Raw genomic sequence first — 18,209 nt, 5'->3', positions numbered from 1 at the left:
TTCTCTCACTTGTTGAGAATTGGCTGACTTTAACCTTCTAGTTTATATTTTAAAATACTTTATTTATTTATTTATTTATTTATTTATTTATTTATTTATTGAGATGGAGTCTCGCTCTGTTGCCCAGGCTGGAGTGCAGTGGTGCGAGCTTGGCTCACTTCAACCTCTGCCTCCCGGGTTCAGGTGATTCTCCTGCCTCAGCCTCCTGAGTAGCTGGGATTACAGGCGCCCACCACCACGCCCGGCTAACTGGTTTTTTTGTATTTTTGGCAGAGATGGTGTTTCACCATGTTGGTCAGGCTGGTCTTGAGCTCCTGACCTCGTGATCTGCCCACTTCAGCCTCCCAAAGTGCTGGGATTACAGGCATGAGCCACTGCGCCTGGCCAAATTCTTTATTTTAAAGTAGAATGAAGCACAAAATAAAATGTAAAAGAACGTATACTACATTGAATGACAGATTAGCAAATACAAGCATGATGGAAAATGATTCATAAGGTTTTTTCTGGTCCGGAAACTAAAAATGAATTAGTTTTCCAATATAGATGTATTAACTTAATATATCCGACACCGTAATAGGCATTAATATAAATTCTTTGGAAGGACAGAATTCAAATACAGTTCCCTGTTTTTCAGTATCTCTGGTATTTTGTATAACGATATCTCATCTAATGACTAACTGTCTCTCAAATAATACATGCTACTTGCAAGGAAACCACATAAAGCCGTTCTACTAGGAAAATAATAGAATCAGTAAGAAATATCTTCTCTACCATTAATAAATCACCTTTACAGATGGAGAAAAATACAACAAACTTGAGCAAAACTTTGAGATGATAATTAGGGTATACATAATAGACAAAACTCTAACAATTTGTATTTCACTAATACAGAATTCATTAATTGACCGTAAGCTGCCAGGAATGCTATTTTTGCCTCGATACATTTCTTTCTTTTTAAAGAGAGTAAATTAATAATGTAAATAAGATTGCAAGAGGATCCTTGAAAATACTTAGTAGAATAAAATTTCTAAGCACCTTCAAGCACTTTAGAAGGATCCATTTCCACACAATTGATATGCTAATTACAAACCATTAAATCAGGTCAAGGATGTGTATTGGATAACACTTTGTTAGTTTAATGTGAGTTAATGTACGTACTTGAAATAATAGAACTCTGTTCCTTTTTAAAATAATATACCTTCACACTTTTTTTCTTAATTGAGATTAAGCTTCCTCCAATTACTACAGATTAATGACATCTTACAGGAGTCAATATTTAAGAACCAAGGGGTATTACTGACTCTTCTATAACCTATTTATGGTCATAAAAGGGCTTTAAGTTTGGGAAAAGCAATCCTAGAGTTGATACTTAATACTATCTTACAGTTGAAATAGTACTTCCAAACACAATAAAGTAACAGATATGACAAATTTGGATATAATCCAAAATAAAATCATTAACGATTTTTAAATATATATATATGCCTAGCAAATAAAGGAGAATGAATATCTTTGCTAGCCAATATTGAGAGAAGGCAACTTTTTATATATAAAGAGATTAAGGAAATATGAGTCTCTGCTCCCACATCTGTATACATAAGTATAGGACTTCCTCCTCTCTTACTCACATACATTAATAAAGTAGCATTAAAACAAGGTTAAGGCAGAGACTTGGCTAATTTACATATCATTAGAGCCTATTTTTACTGAGGAAGAAGGGAAGTGGGGGAGGGGCAGGACAGTGTAAAGCAAATTTAAGAAACTCCAGTGCTTTTCATCAGCATTACTAGTTTATCGTCCGTCATAAAAATACATGGTACACTGGCCGGGGGTGGTGGCTCAAGCTTGTAAGCCCAACACTTTGGGAGGATGAGGTGGGTGGATCACCTGAGGTCAGGAGTTCGAAACCATCCTGAACAACATGGAGAAACCCTGTCTCTAATAAAAATACATAATTAGCTGGGCTTGATGGCGCATGCCTGTAGTCCCAGCTCATCAGGAGGCTGAGGCAGGAGAATCACTTGAACCCGGGAGGCAGAGGTTGCAGTGAGCCGAGATCATGCCATTGCACTCCAGCCTGGGCAACAAATATGAAACTCCATCTCAAAAATAATAGTAATAAAACATGGCACAGTAAAGGTTATAGACGTTACTTCTAAAGAGATATTTATGAACCAGGCTGAACAACACTTCTCCTTCAAATAATTTAAGGGATATACTCACTATATACTTTAGTATATCTGACAGATGAGAGTACAACTTTTAAAAAACATTTTGTTATGTGAAAGTTTCAAAGAGCACCAAGGTAGAGAGGAGGGTAAATGACTATCTCTTTACCTGTTACCAGATTCAGTCTTTAATCAAAATTTTGCTGCCATTATTCTCTAACTCCTACAGTTGTGGCTCTCTCACTATTACTTTCTCTCTCTTGATTTCTGCCGTGTTAGTTTTTGGTGAATTACATAAAACAAATCCGAGAGAGTATCTCTCACCTGACGTCTTTTGCTGTGTATCTCTTAAAAAATATGGACAATTTATCAATAATAACTGTTACTTTTTTATAATACATTTACCATTCTAATTTGCTTCCTATGTGTCTTTGATTGCAACAAGAGTCAGACAAATCCTAGGCAGAGATGGGAGGGTCCCCAGTGAAACCCCACCTTCAAGTCGAAGACAGTTGGAAGCCAAGCTACAAATCTTGGGTAAGTTCATGGACCAGATTGAGAACCTCTCTTCCTGTTTGGCATGCTTTCCTCTGATTGATCCCCACCCTTCATCTATTTTACATACACCTATCCTTCCCTAATTGGTTTGCTACACTGTTGTACCCACCTTTGAGTGGTGCTTTTGTTTTAGCCTTTTTTTTTTTTTTTTTTTTTGCATACTCACAAACCAATCAGCATGCACCCCCCACCCCCATTCTGAGCCCATGAAAACCCTGGATCCAGCCACACTGGGAGAGAATCCACCCAACTTCAGGTGGGGACTACCCTCACATGCCCTGTCCACTGAGAGCAGTTTTGTTGCACAATAAAATTCTTCTCCACCCTCCTCACCCTTCAAGTGTCAGCATTTCCTCATTCTTCTTGGATGTGGGACAAGAGTTTGAGACTCACCAAATGTGGGTACAAAGAGGGCAGTAACACTGTGGTCCTCTGCTCTCTGCCAGTGGAAGGAAACTTCCCTGCATGACGGGAAACAACAGCAGGGCCAAGACAGCCTCGGAGTCGTGGGCTGGAGTGGGGCAATGGGGCTGACAGAGTTGTTAATGTTAAGCCATCTGCCTGGGCAGGGGCATCACTGGTCAGAGGTCTCCAGCTGGAAACCTTACTGAGAAAAATCCTGTGTCATCTTTGCTCTACAACTTAAGTGGTTAGTAAATAGCTAGAGGGCAATGACTTCATTTAGGACATAATAAATGATATCATATTGGCAAATTGTACTTTTCTTTTGAGGAATTGGTTGTGAATTAAATGCCATGTTCAAAACTGTTTCAGTTTTTGTGCTATCTGATTTTTTAAACACTTAAAAATGTTGCTAGCTACTAGAAAAGGGAAAAATGTATTTAAAAGACAGAATCACTATCTACTAAAAACTTGGTATTATTCTGACCTCAGCAGAGAAGGAACATTGTTATCAAAATTTGAGCATATTCACAATTGCTTTAACTCAGTCAAGAAATAAAATGTTTCTCATGTTTAGCATATTCATTTATCAGTTTTTTCTTCTTTCCCATCATTTAAAATGATACAAGAGACAACGTTTTGAAATCATGTTTTTCAGCTCATCATCAAATTTAATTTTGTGTCTTCTTTATTTGCTCTTTGAAGTAAAAATAGCAACTGTACCTTTAAATGATTCTCCCTGCATATTGTTCTCTTTAAATATTTTATGTATTTAAAAACAATATAACCACATTAATATTTATTTAGACATTTTTAGTAATCATTTTCTTTTTCATATAATGAGAGATTACCATAGGCTAATTCAGTGAATGAAGCATTTCACATACAAATTTTTGCATTATCTGATAGGTTTTCATATGTAAATCACATGCATCTGTTTATCTCCGGTGAATGGTGTCAAATATCCTCAATGCAAAATGCACCTTATAACATTATCTTCCTAATGACTTTTCTTTTCCCAAAGAAAAATTGGTTATTTGTGCCAGATATTTAGAAATTGTCATTCAAAAACAGCTTTTTGTTTGTTTTTGTTGGACTGCGTCAGGGTAAAAAGGAAAATTAACTCTGAGGTGAATTACCGTTATATTGCCATTATACAAACCTTAAGGGGTTTTACATTTAAGATTAGAAGATCGCAGGAATACACACATTTGAAATACAGAAGTTGGAATGTTTTGATGAGAAAAAATTCCACTACATTTAAAGGGTTTTGTTAGACATCGGGCACTTAAATCACGTTTACAAACATGGAAAGACAAATGCTCAGACCTCTGAAATAGTCTCTCTACACTCTCAAGTCTTCTTTGAATTTACCATGTGGGTGAAATCAAAGCACAGAACAAACACTGTTTTGATATGGCTTTGAAGATGATAACAGCTTCTAAGAGAAAAAGGCAGCTTTGGGTTTGCAGGAAAACGATGATTGACGTGACTCTCAGCCCAAGAAAGTTTACCTTTTAATGAGTGCGTGGTGAGCTCTCATCCCATGTTTTATTTTTGAGGGAAGCTGCCTAACTAGAATGGATCTCAGACATCTACAGCTGCTATTCAGGATGTAACACACGCTCTTTTAAGCTGTGACATCTTTTGATCCAAATGAGCACATGCAGGATCCAGATGTATACAGGAGAGTTTAAGGAGAACTAAGGATTAGAACTTTTTTCCCATGATATGCAAGCTTTTCTATCAATTTATGTAATGTGGTCCCCAGATAGAAGAACTTAATTAATACTCTAGTACTTATTAAAATAGTGGTCACAAGAAGGCAGAGATTTAATTTTCTTATCTGTTGTTTTTTTCTTTTCTTTATTCTTTGTTTGACCTTGGAATCTTTGGTGTTGGTAATAAAAGTGTTAGTCAGCACCCTTGCTGTCCGTCTTCCCTGAAACAAATCTTAGTCATAAAGAACTCTCTTATTTTTTGCTAATCTAGTTTTGAAACTTCCAACTTTCTTATGAATTTGTTTTATTTTTATAATATTTTTGAGGTCGTGAGTTTGAATTATTTCATGTTGACTCAGATTCCTTGAACCTGGGAGGCAGAGGCTGCAGTGAGCTGAAATGGTTCCATTACACTCCAACCTGGGTGACAGAGTGAGACCTCATCTTAAAAAAAAAAAAAAGTACTTTACATCACGCTTGTATCTTAGGAAGATATTGAGTTTAATTTCTGTTGAATTAAACAAAAAATTATGTCCACAAACACCAGAGATTATTGAAAATTTCAAATAGTTATAGGTCCCCAAATTCTCTTTAGAAATGACACTGTAGAGTAAATAAGCAGTTTCAACTAAATTTAGTGACAGAGACGGGCTGGACGCCCTCTAATCCTCTTTCCTACTTTTGGACACACAAGAAGAGTACATATCTCAGTTTCTCCTGCAATCGGGATTTCTGGCCAGTGGTATATGGGTGAAAGTAAGATGTGCTCCTTCCAGGCCTGGAAGAAAATTTCCTATGAGACTTTTACATCTTACAAACAGTGGTTTACAGGCCAAATCTGATGTGACCAGACATCTGTTTTTTAATTAAAATTTCCTTGGAACACAGCTATGCCTAGTTATTTACAATTATCTATGGCTGTGTTTCTGCTAAAATGGGAGGCTGAGTGTTTGCAACGATACCTTATAGATAAAAAGCATAAAATGTTTACTATTTGACCCTTTATAGAAAAAAATTGCTGACTCTGGGTTAGAAAAAGGCTCCAAGATTGACTATTGTGATTAGAAGAAAGGAGAGTCAGTGGTATTAAGAAAGACATTTCAGAAATTTATGACTTGGAACAAGAACAGTATCCATGGAATGTCTATATACTTGAGTTGCTAAAGTGATAGCTAGATAGCATAAATTGACATAAAGAACAAAGGAATGCATGACTATATGTTTTCATATATGTAAATAATGGAACCTACCCTATCAAATTACATATGCACTCATATCATTTTTTCAATTAATTTTCATTTTTTCTGTTAACTTCTATTCCCACAATGCCTGTTAGCAGAACTTCCACAATCATTTTCTTGAGACCTCTCCAGCACCTCAGGTTGAGCAAAGATCCTATCAGTTATTCATGGTAGAAGGAAAGAATTTTTTTCTTTTTTCTGATTGCCAGACTGAGAGAAGTAGAATCTTTCTTCTTCTTCTGTTTTTTTAATTTTTTTTTTTTTTTTTTGAGACAGAGTCTCACTCTGTTGCCCAGGCTGGAGTGCAGTGGTGCCACCTTGCCTCACCGCAACATCCACCTCCCAGGTTCACGTGAATCTTGTGCCTTAGCCTCCTGAATAACTGGGATTACAGGTGTCTGCCACCACACTTGGCTAATTTATTTTTGTATTTTTAGTAGAGACAGGTTTTCTCCATGTTTGCCAGGCTGGTCTTGAACTCCTGACCTCGAGTGATCTTCCTGCCTCGGCCTCCCGAAGTGCTGGGATTACAAGTGTGAGCCACTGTTCCTAGCCCAAGAAGTAGAATCTTAATTGGTTCACCACTGCTGTTATTTCTTGCAGCCACACAAGGGAGCTTTTGGAGATTCATTCTGCACACATCAATGGGTGGCGTTTGTTAACAATGCTGGCATAACTTTGTTTCACAATTTGGATCTCCCAGTTATGATTTCAAGCTGAGCACCAAGGTTATATTAATACTTCACTTTAGCTAACTTTTTTTTTTTTAAGTTCTAACATTGTTACCCGTGGGCCAGTAATCTGGAAGAGTTTCTAGCATTAGCCATAAACTGGGCCCAAATCAGTTCCAACCAACAAGCTCTTAGGATATTAAGGGTAAATCACTTGTCCAGATTTTTGTTCTCATCAACAAAACTTTTATTTGAGACTTGCAATTTCTTGCTTGCTCCCTGGACAAGAATGTCTCAAGAGTTACTGTGAAAATAGGTTCAGTCTCTACCTAACTCTGAGCTCTGCATAGTGGTGTTTCTTGCTAAATCATACGAGGAAAAAAAAAAGTTTTGTTACATCCTAATCTCAGGACAATGAGTTTTTACTTGCCCCATATTTGCATAACTAAAAGGGCCACACGAATGACTCAGGGCAGAACAAACAAGACCCACATCATGATGAACTTTCACTTCTGCAAATTCAAACGGCAGCTGCCGGCCTGGCTGCGTAGTATAGAAACAAAACCATCATAACAATTTCAACAGCGGAAAGCATACCTTTCAGCATTGGTGTATGTTTGTAAGCGTGTGTGTGTGTGTGTATGTGTTTGTGTGTGTGTATGAATCTGTGCAAATGTGTCCACATATATATGTACAAAGTTACATATAGTTATATTTGGATACAGATATGTATTTGATATTAATCATTTGAAATATATATATACACGCACATATATATATAACCAATTTTTCAAAGTAACTCAAATAGTACTTAAAAGTTTATGTTGAAAAAATAACATTACTTTGCCCCACCTCTAATTTTCAGCTCTGTTCATTTGGCTCTTAATTATAAACTTCACTTCTATATTATTAAATAATAATATAATAATAAACTTGTCGAATGAAAAATAACTCATCAAATTTACCTTTTGATAGTTGGACTTTTTCCTTTATTATTTTTTCAATTGAATTAACACAAGTGGGGGTTAAAGCAAGTTGGTGTTTGCATTTTCTGGCAATGTACGTTGTACATTTCTACGTGGAGAATGACACTCTTTCGGAATTACTTTATTTTTGTTGGATTAATAATGGCATTGTTTTTCTTTTTGTTATTGGCAGAAAGTGTCCAGGTTCTTGGTGTCTTGAACAAAGAATTGGACAAAATGCAGAAACAAAGCAAGGAAGGAATGAAGGGTTTTAATGAAAATGAAAGTACACTCCACAGTGTGGGAGCAGGCCTGAGCATAGGGGCTCAAAGGCCCTATTCAATAATTTGGGGGAGTTTAAATACCCCCAAGAGGAATCCATTCATTACTTTGGGTACATCCTATGTAAATGGAGAGGATGAAGTAAAGTTACAAATTCATTTATGGTGTACACCCTATGGAGAGGATATTTTCTGTTACAGCTGAAGTGTGAATTGGCCTTATGTTCCCTGCCTCCAGACCCTATTTTCCTGCCTCATCTCTCACCCTGAGAGATGTGATCCCCATAAATCTTTCTGGGAGATAGAGGGACTGATGGTCTTTTTTCTGTAACTGCTTCATGCTAGCTTAGGGCATAGTCCCTACCTATTGGGGATCACGGAACTCACCCTGCTCTGTCCAGTGGAGGCTGGGTAGCTTCTTTACTGCCAGGGGTGGTGTCTTCACCTGGAACTGACTGCAACCTTTGTTGCATGATAATCTGAAGCTTGATGGTCTCTAGGCAAAAGGAAATGAATTTGGTTAAAAGATTTAATGGGGACTTCAGTGGGTGGATACCTATGCTATCAGAAATGTTTGTTACAGAGATTTGCAGGAGAAAAAACAAAACCTGATTTGTTCTAGAATCTATGTGTTTCCTTAAAGTCTTAGCACAAGTGACTCCATTTTGGTTTGGCTTGGTTTGTTGGGGCCTAGAGCATGAGCTTATTCCAAAACGATGGCCTCCCAGAATTTTTTTAAAAAATCCCACTTTTTGGTCAGGTTCTCACTTAGGTGAGAGTGTGACCAAAACTTAGGGCTTTAGCACCACTCTCAGTTACCATCATTTTGGGTGTCTGGCCTCAGTGCCTCATTTACAGGTAACAGAGTCCTCATGGTTGCATATTTCTTTCAGCTCCTGTTCTTCCAGTTGAAGAGAGACCTATCTAGAGATGACTGCATGCAAGCATTTAAAACCTTTGAGGTAATACAGTGCACCAGGTAGGCTATTGTTTTGACTATTGGGAGAATAATACCAAGAGTTTGGAGTATGCTCCTTACATCCCATAAACTAAACCTCCTAGAATCAAATAGAACAAAGAATGAGCTAAATAAAGAGTTTACTCATTTAAGCAGTCTCCTTGTTAATCCCCTAACACTGAACTTCTATAATCTTCATTTGATGTATTTCTCCATAAGCCACAAGTGCCAGCAGCTGCACAGATACGTCTCTGTTCAGCCAATTCTATTATTTAGCATAACTTTCACAAGAGGATTCAAAGTCTGTTGTGTAATTATATTGTAACTTTACAATATAATTTGCTATAGAGCCTATCATGAGGGATATATTTCTAACCATTGCTTCTTTAATTTTAAATCATGGAAAACGGACCTAACAAATGATGCCCTTTTAGAAGAGTGAAGGCCTTTTGGCAATGTTCTCTTTAACTGATGATGTGGATTAAGGGAAGTAAACTAATGCTTTGTTTTTGACTGAATATGAGGCAACATGTGTACCATTAAAATTTCTTACCTGCGTTGGGTCTTCATCTTTTATATCAAAGTATAAGGTTATCTATATATAAGGCTGGCTGCAAACTCCTTAACAAATAGAGGTACACCCCATTAGTGCACATAGCAGACCCCTTTTCCACTTCTAATGTTCTTAGAGGCATAAGCAAGAAACAATATTCAAAGGTAAGAGTTTCACGGAAATAGAAGTCTTAATTTGTGAACTTGGGAAAAGCTGTTCATTTTGAGGATGCCATTCTCTTCTTGGGAGAAATTTCCCTGGTTAGTTTTACCTTAAGGTTTCCAATGGCTGTGCCCCAAGAGCATGGAGGGACCTTTCTCAGTTGTGAGATTATGAATTCAAATTTCAAGGTCCTGACGTTTTGTTGTAGTGTGGATGGCAAGGACAGTCTTTCTCTGTTGTTTCCAGAAGATTCAAACCATAAAAAACTTTTTTTTAACCTGGTGAAAATACACTGTAGTGTAATAATCTGCTGACATCAGCCCTCTTGCATGGGGAAGATTTTATACAACCAGAAAACATGCATTGAAAGTGACAATTGAATGAAATCCCTTTATAAAATGTTTAAATGGCCAAGCAGTTGACCAAATGTGTCTGAAGCTTTAATTGTTTTCCCAAGAGTATGAGAGCAAGCATTGGTTATAAACTATTTTAAACAATTTCAGTATTATCTGGTTTAACATGAAAGTATTTTCTTGATATTTAATTAACTTTTGTTCTACTTCGGTTAGTAGCTTTATACAAGGAAATTTGGTTATTTCTGTGGTTTACAATAACTTAACATGATAACCATGTTAAATGGTTAAAATAGCATGATAACCATGTTAAATGTTAAAAATAATTGATAGCGCATTACTCAGACATTAGAATTTTAGCAATCCTATACAATTTTGGAACATATATTAGTATTACTTACAAAAATATAACCTAAATAAGATTGAACATCATTTTGGCAATCCCATGTAACTAAACATGTCAAATAATTTCTTTTCTGGATGTTTTCAGGGGCCCTCTGACCCATCCAGAAAGCCAGACATTAAGAAAAATAATTTTGAAACTGCTGTTTGATTTTGGAATTCCAAATTACCATGTTAATTACTTTGCCAAAATGGTGACTGAGAAATTTTAAAGAAATAAAAACCTTTTATAACCTTTTATAAAATAAAAACACATTCTACTGTTTTCACACACCTTGCTTGTAAAACTGTTCTAGTAGTCTTAATTGCATGATACAATGGTGACTCTTAGCAATTTTAACTTACAATGGTGACTCTTCGCAATTTTAACTTTAATGTAAAACCTGGTAAGTTATGTTCTGTTAAGGTTTGACTATTTCCAGCGTAGCTAGAGGCGTGGGCAACTCCACATGTCCCCAGGCCTTACCTTGCTGAAAAGCAGGCAAGTTAAACAATTTTCTAAAGCCAAAGAAGCAGTTTATGACCATAAAGCATTTAGCAAACCTAACATTTGAACATAACTTAGATTACATGTTTACATTTTGAAGACAAATGTATTTTATCAATAATATTTAAAATCATCTTTATTTCCCAAAGATTACTCAAGTCACATGAACAAAATAAAAGGCATTAAGTTTTTCACTTTTCTGACAAAATATTTGATTTAAACTCTTATTATTATTAAAGCACTTTTTAAATATATTAATATATTTTTTAATTTTTTAAAATTATTTATATATAATATATAAAAATTATTTTAAAAATTATTTTAAAAAATATTTTTTTAAAAAAATTATTTATATATGATAATTTTTTTAAATTAATACTAATAATTTATTATTATTAATAAACTCTTATTATTATTTATAATTTAAAACGTTGCAGAGGAGATTAACAGTTTGCACAGAGAGAAAGAGGCCAGAGACTGACTGGTAAGAAATTCTTACCCTTTTGCCGGCATGTCAAGTTTCTGGGTTCTCTCTCCCTGAGCAGCCATGGCAACCCTGCTTGACTGTATGCAGACACTTTGCCATTAATTCAGAATATTCATAGAAGGTTTACAAATTTTGGAGAAACTAGGCAGAGACACAAATATGACTTGCATTTTATTTGTAAGAGTATACTCAACAAATTTAAAGTATCTGGAAACCTAAAATCCAAAAAGTTAGCTTAAGGATAAAAAGTTGGTGTGTTCCATTCATTCTGCAGCCTGACAAAGGTAGCTTAGGAATTCCAGATGAATGGAATGAATGATGACTTGCTAGAAATGCATAGGAAACAAAATAACTATTCACAGAACCAAATAAAAGCCTTCCACTAGAAACAAAAAAGCATCGTGGTTTCAAATAGATGGACAAACAAGCAAAGCTAGAGGAGAATAAACAGTAACCGAATGAAAATTAGAAGCAAGAACAAATAAAAAAACCAACCCTAAATTTTCCTATTCAATTTACCCTGGAGGCTACAGTGTTACCTAGGGCCCTAGAAAACCCACATAATGAATATTTTATTCCTGATACACAATTCAATATCCTTAAGTTCACCAATATCATTATACATTCTGTGCAATGGAGAAATCCACTGTAGGCACATGACCAATAAGTACTCCAGCACTATCCACCCACAACAGTAAACACAGTGTGAAACAATGCAAGCATTGTATGAGAAATTTGGCTCCACACTAAATTCAGCTTCGAGCTTAACTATATTTAAAAAGAATTGCCAAACTCCCAAAGCATTTTTACATTACTTTTTACTTTAATCAAGACTAAGAGCTTTAACTATGAAAATGTTAATTAGCCAAATGCTTTCAATTCTCTATCAGGTTTTAAATAATATTTTGTTACTAAACTTTTCCACATCTTTCTCCACTACTTAATGGTTCCTTACTACATTGTTTCATAAATAACCTTTTCAAATCTGTAATTTGAACTAACTTTTAGACAACTTCTGAATTAGACAAATTTTTTTTTCACTAATAACATAACCCCTTCTGGCACATTATGTATACATAATTACGTGTTACCTAGAAACCTAGAACTGTAGTAAAATCCTAAAAAGCAAGAAATACTGAACTATCAGATATGGGCATTTATAGATAAGAACAATTTCACAATTTTAGAAACATATTTCCCTGTATTACAACCCTGTCTTAATTGGAAATGACAATTTACACAAAAAGTTTACCTAAAACAGTTGTCCTATTCATTGAACTTAATTTCTTTCTTTTTTCTTTTTTTTTTTTTTTTTGGAGACAGAGTCTCACTCTGTTGTTCAGGATGGAGTGCAGTGGCGTGATCTCAGCTCACTTCAACATCCGCCTCCTGGGTTCAAGTGATTCTCCTACCTGAGTCTCCTGAGTAGCTGGGATTACAGGTGCCCGACACCATGTTCAGCTAATTTGTTTTTTGTATTTTTAGTAGAGACGGGGTTTCACCTTGTTGGCTGGTCACAAACTCCTGAACTCAAGTGATCCGCTGGCCTCAGCCTCCCAAAGTGCTGGGATTAAGGCGTGAGCCACCATGACAGGCCAATTTTTTAACAAGGGAAACTTGAGACATCAATCAGCATATGTAAAATGAACATTGGTTTGGTTCAGAAACACAGGAAAACTCCAGGCCAGGAGGCTTGGGAGATTTCAGATCACATTTACCTCAGTGGAACTTTGAATAGAATGGGGGGCAGGCTAGCCCCAAGCAGCTCCCAGCTTGAATTAGCACTGACATTTAAAAATATCTAGCAAAAACAAACATAAAATTTAGAAAAAATGCATGCAAACAATTCTGAAGGCATTTCTATTTTTATTCTACCAATAATTTTAAAGCTAGCTTGTTTAGTAAAGTTATACTTTAAGTCATGTGAACTTGAAAAATGCTTAGACTTATTTACTTAATTTATGAATTCTCTTTTACTTATAAGCTAATTTGGTAGACACAACATTTAACAATAAGTGTACATACAAATAAACACATCTAGACATGTACACTCACACATAAACGAAGATCCAATAGCTTGGAACCTTAGCCATGAGATAGCAATACAAGCTTGCCAGCTTTGCTTTCCCCCAATAGACAATCCAGTGAAAGCTGAGACCCAACATTTCTGGTAAAGCAGTCTGTATGGCAGTTTGATTTTTAAAGGCCAAACCTCTCCAGACTCTAAAGAGACCTGGGGCTAAACAGTACCAAAGGAGGATATCACATGTCAACCAGGCCCCCTGCTTAGAACTGCAGGATGAAAGCCTGGATACATGCAAAGCCAGTCCACTTTCCCATTCAACAGTGAACTCCAGATTTCAAATAATGTTGGGGCCAAGCAACACTGTAACTACAAGATAAATTCTAAGGAGGGCTTAATACTGAACCTCAGAACCTCTACCAAGAGCATCCTCTTTGGAGTGGTTGGGGTCCACAGAACCCATGGAGCATCCTCTGGTGGGGTTCAATCTTAGAGTTCCAGACGTCTCTGGCCTTAGTGGGTACCACATGCAGGGTTTCCCCTCCAGAACATACTATGAGCTTTATGGGAATAGCCATGAACTGTAACGTGAACTGGACTCTAGGTTGACCTTCTATTCCTTAGCCAGTTGAGTACAATAAGAGAAGAATTTAGCATATGAAAAGAAGGTTTAAGTTGCCTGAAACATGTGCGAGTTTGCTCTGAGCTGCACCACTCTTAGGGATCAGGGATCTTGTGCAAGTGGAAAAGATTGAAAAAAAAAAGGCCCTTCCCCCTTTGGGGCAGGGCAATTATTCCCATTCATTCCTAAACCTTCAGGCAGTACCAGTAAGTGACCCCAGCCAATTGTCCTCTGTTTCCAACAAGCTAGTAGGAAATAGCTGCTGAAAGACTGAAAAAGAAAGAGAGGGAAAAAAATGAAAAAGACCCTGGTCCCTTAAGTGAACTGGGTGGTTGTGTTCAGGCTTCTCCACATGGAAACCCCTTAGCTTCACTGGCCAGGGCCAGAAACTTGCAGTTGTTTCCATGTTTAGGCGCTACCCACCAAGAGTCCTGTTGGAAGCAAAGCTCGAAGTTGCAAAGAAAACAAGCACTTAAACAAAGGATTTCTCAGCAAGGCAAATTTACTTCTGCATAAGGGTGCTTCTTGCAGGTCTGGTCACCACGAGAGCATCCCAAACAAAGGAGGGAAGGGATTTTTATCCCTAATGTGGCTTGTCCATGCTACTGTGTGCTGCCTCCATTGGTTGGAGTTGGACTGCACAATCTAAGCTGAACCTGGTTGGCTAACTTGAAAAGTGCAGGAATGTGGTTACACTGGCAGGAAAGACAGGTTTGGCGGGAAGAGCCATTGTGACGGGAGAGGTAATTTACAGAGTGGGAAGCAGATGTGGGCTCTGTAGATAAAGACCAGAGGCAGAGAGTTGTTTGCTGAAACCAAGACAGGGAGGCACAGAGAGCAAGGAAGTTTGGCCTTGAAAGTAGAGAACAAAGAACAGTGAAACTAAACAAGCTAAACCTTTGAAGAAGAACTTCTTACTGTATTTAACAGGTCCCAAGTTGGAAAGGAAAAGAAAGAGAGCGAGCCACTGTATGAAGCAGAAAGGGAGGAAAAATAAATCCCAAATTTTGGGCTTACCTCTTCCACCTGGTTGGCTCACCAAAATATGTCACTGGTAGAAGGTGTCCAGGTTCTTGACATCTTGAAGAACTGGGCAAAATGCACAAACAAAGCAAGGAAGGAATAAAGGGTTTTATGGGAAATGAAAGTACACTCCACAATTTGAGAGCGGGCCTGAGCATAGGTGCTCAAAGGCCCTGTTTCGGATTTTTTGGAAGTTTAAATACCTCCTAGATGATTTCATTTGTTTCTTGGGTATGCCTTATATAAATGGAGAGGATGAAGTAAATTTATAAAGTCATTTATGGCAAACACCCTATGGAGAGGATATTTCCTGTTATAGCTGAAGTATGAATTGGCCTTATGTTTGCTGCCTCCAGACCCTAGTTTTCTGCCTCGATTTTACTTAATGTTCTATATATTTTACTATTTTAAAGAAATGCTACAGCAGATATTTTCAATGACCACAAATACTTTTCAAAAGCTCAATTTGATATTAATATTGATATTGATATTAGCTAATCTATCAAGTTATGTTTTTCCCACTTCATAGTCTCTCACTTGCTTTGTCATCTAATCTGGCCTGGTTGAATTTTAGATGTAGACCATCACTGTCGTCTTCATACTGCCTTTTTCTTTGCTCTATGTTAGCTCCTCTGTTTCTTGAATCTGGTGTCTTTCCCTTGGTTTACTTTTCATTTTCAAAAGAAGATTCTCCAATACTTGCCAAGAAAAAGAGAGGACCTTATGTTGTTTTTAAAAAATAAGTCTCAATTCTACCCTTACACTTGTTTGATAATTGAATATAAAATTCTGAGTTAAATTTCTTTCATAATTTCAAAGGGATTTCTTCATAGTAAACTATCAATAAGGTTACTTTTGAAAAGTCCAATGCCATTTGTATTCCATTTTTATTTCCACTTCTTTCTGCTGCCTGTGTCTTCTGACATTCATTCTCTCTCTCTCTCTCTCTATCTCTCCCTGTGAGTGTGTGTGTTTGTGTGTGTGCTTGTCACCTTCTCTTTTTATCTTCCCCTTCCTTTCTCCCCACACATGCCCCATTTCTGGATGTTTTCAGTAGATTCTCTCAGTTTTTATTATTGAAACTTTCAAACATATAGCAAAAAACAGTATGAAGAACCTTCATATCCCTTACATACATATCCCCCAGCTCCAAGAATCAATACACACTGATCTTACTTCATCCTCCCACATCTCCTTCACTACTTACATACTTACCATTCACACTAAATTGTTTTTGAGCAAATCCTCACCTTTATATAATTTCATGAATTAGTATCCATCTCTAAAATAAAAAGACTTTCTTCCTTTTTTTCTGTAAAGAAGGTGTAAAAAGAAGCCTAGGGATCTATCAATGTAGTGTTTGAAACCTTCAAATAATTCCTTTAAAAAGATCAGAATTTGTTTCTCTTTCATGTAAATTAAATCTATAGTCCAGGCCACATTTGTTAATTCACAAAACATCAGAAACCTAGGTCCCTGTCAGTGTCCTGGCCTGTCCTTTCAGCCCACTCTAGAGATTCACACAATTCCTGTAAAAACTGACTGCTTCCTATACGTCTCCCCCTGCCTGAAGGCATTCTGAGGACCTTCCCTCTAAGTCATTGGCTTATAGCTATATGGTACAGAATGACTACTGAAAGAAGTCCTAAATGCATGCTGTGTTCAAAGTACAACCATGGAGAAAGGGGACAGAAGATTGTAACATCTTTCTTTTGAAGAAACAGAAGTACAACAAACATTTCTACTACACTTGTATTAACTAAACATAGTGAGAAAATCAGAACTAACTAGAAGAGAAGCAAGAAAATGTAGATAGATGCTAGTGCGATGGTGATGAATATTTGCATATGTACCTACATATGAATATAGACATACACACACACATAATACTTATATATTTAATACCTATATACTTCAATGGCCAAACTTCCATAAATTGGAAGTACAAAATATGGATTTGTATATATTTTTAAAAATTATATTTTTAAAGTGTCTTAGTCATTTTCTGTTGCTTATAACAGAATACCCAGAAAAGGGTTATTTATGCATAAAAGCTATTTATTTCTTACAGTTATGGAGACTGAGGAGTTCAACATCAGGAGGGCACATCTGGTGAAAGCCTTCTTGCTGATCGGGACTCTGCAGAATATCCAGGTACCACAGAGTATCACATGATGGGAGGCTTGAGCTTGGAAGCTCAGGTCTCTGTTCCTCTTCTTACAAAGCTGCCAGTCCACTCCCACGATAACTCACTAATCCATTAACCAATTAGTCCATCAATCTATTAATCTATGAATGAATTAATTCATTCTTGAGGGCAGAACCCTCATGACTCAATCACCTCTTAAAGGCCTCACTTCTCAATACTGCCACATTGGGGGTTAAATTTCACATGAGTTTTGGAGGGGACAGATATTAAACCATAGCATAAAGTATTTAATAAAACTCGAAATGTTAAGGCTATAAACTTAACCTGAGAGAAGTGATTTCCTGTGGGTTTTTCTTTTCACAAAGTTATTGAAACACCAGATGCATAGCTGTAAAATGCTTCAAGCCTGGATTTTGTCAATCAAATCAACTCTTCCTTTGCCTACATACTCACTCACTATTTATACCAACTGTGTCAATCACCTATTGCAGTAATAAAGTCACTTGAATGCTTATGTTGGCATTTTGCATGTACAAGATTATATACTTATTTTCTTCATGGGATATCTTGATATTGTTTTCAATATGTGAAAAATGTCAATCAGCATTGATAAAATTTGAGTGTATTTGCTCAAGCTTTTTGGATTCTGACTCAAACATTTGAGGATCCTCAATTTTAGGGTACTTTGTTGGAGAAGACACAAGGGAAGATGCTTGGCCCATATTTCTCTTTCTAATTTGACATTTTAGTCCCAGAGCCTCAATACACTAAAGCATAACTTAAAATTATTCTTGATCACTTGGGAATACTTAGTAACAAAGGCAGTGTACAGCAATTGGAAATAGGGTGATTTCTTTACAGCTAAGTTAACATCTGCCTTTTGAAATAAAAAAAAGAGAGAGAAAGAGATAGCTGCAATGCAATTTCAGAAATAGCAAAAATCAATGCCTAATTGTTGCAGCCCACATGCAGATAAGAATTGC

This window comes from Macaca nemestrina, chromosome 11 (assembly GCF_043159975.1).
Source record: "Macaca nemestrina isolate mMacNem1 chromosome 11, mMacNem.hap1, whole genome shotgun sequence".
NCBI classification, from domain to species: domain Eukaryota; kingdom Metazoa; phylum Chordata; class Mammalia; order Primates; family Cercopithecidae; genus Macaca; species Macaca nemestrina.
This window is presented reverse-complemented; position numbering follows the sequence as displayed.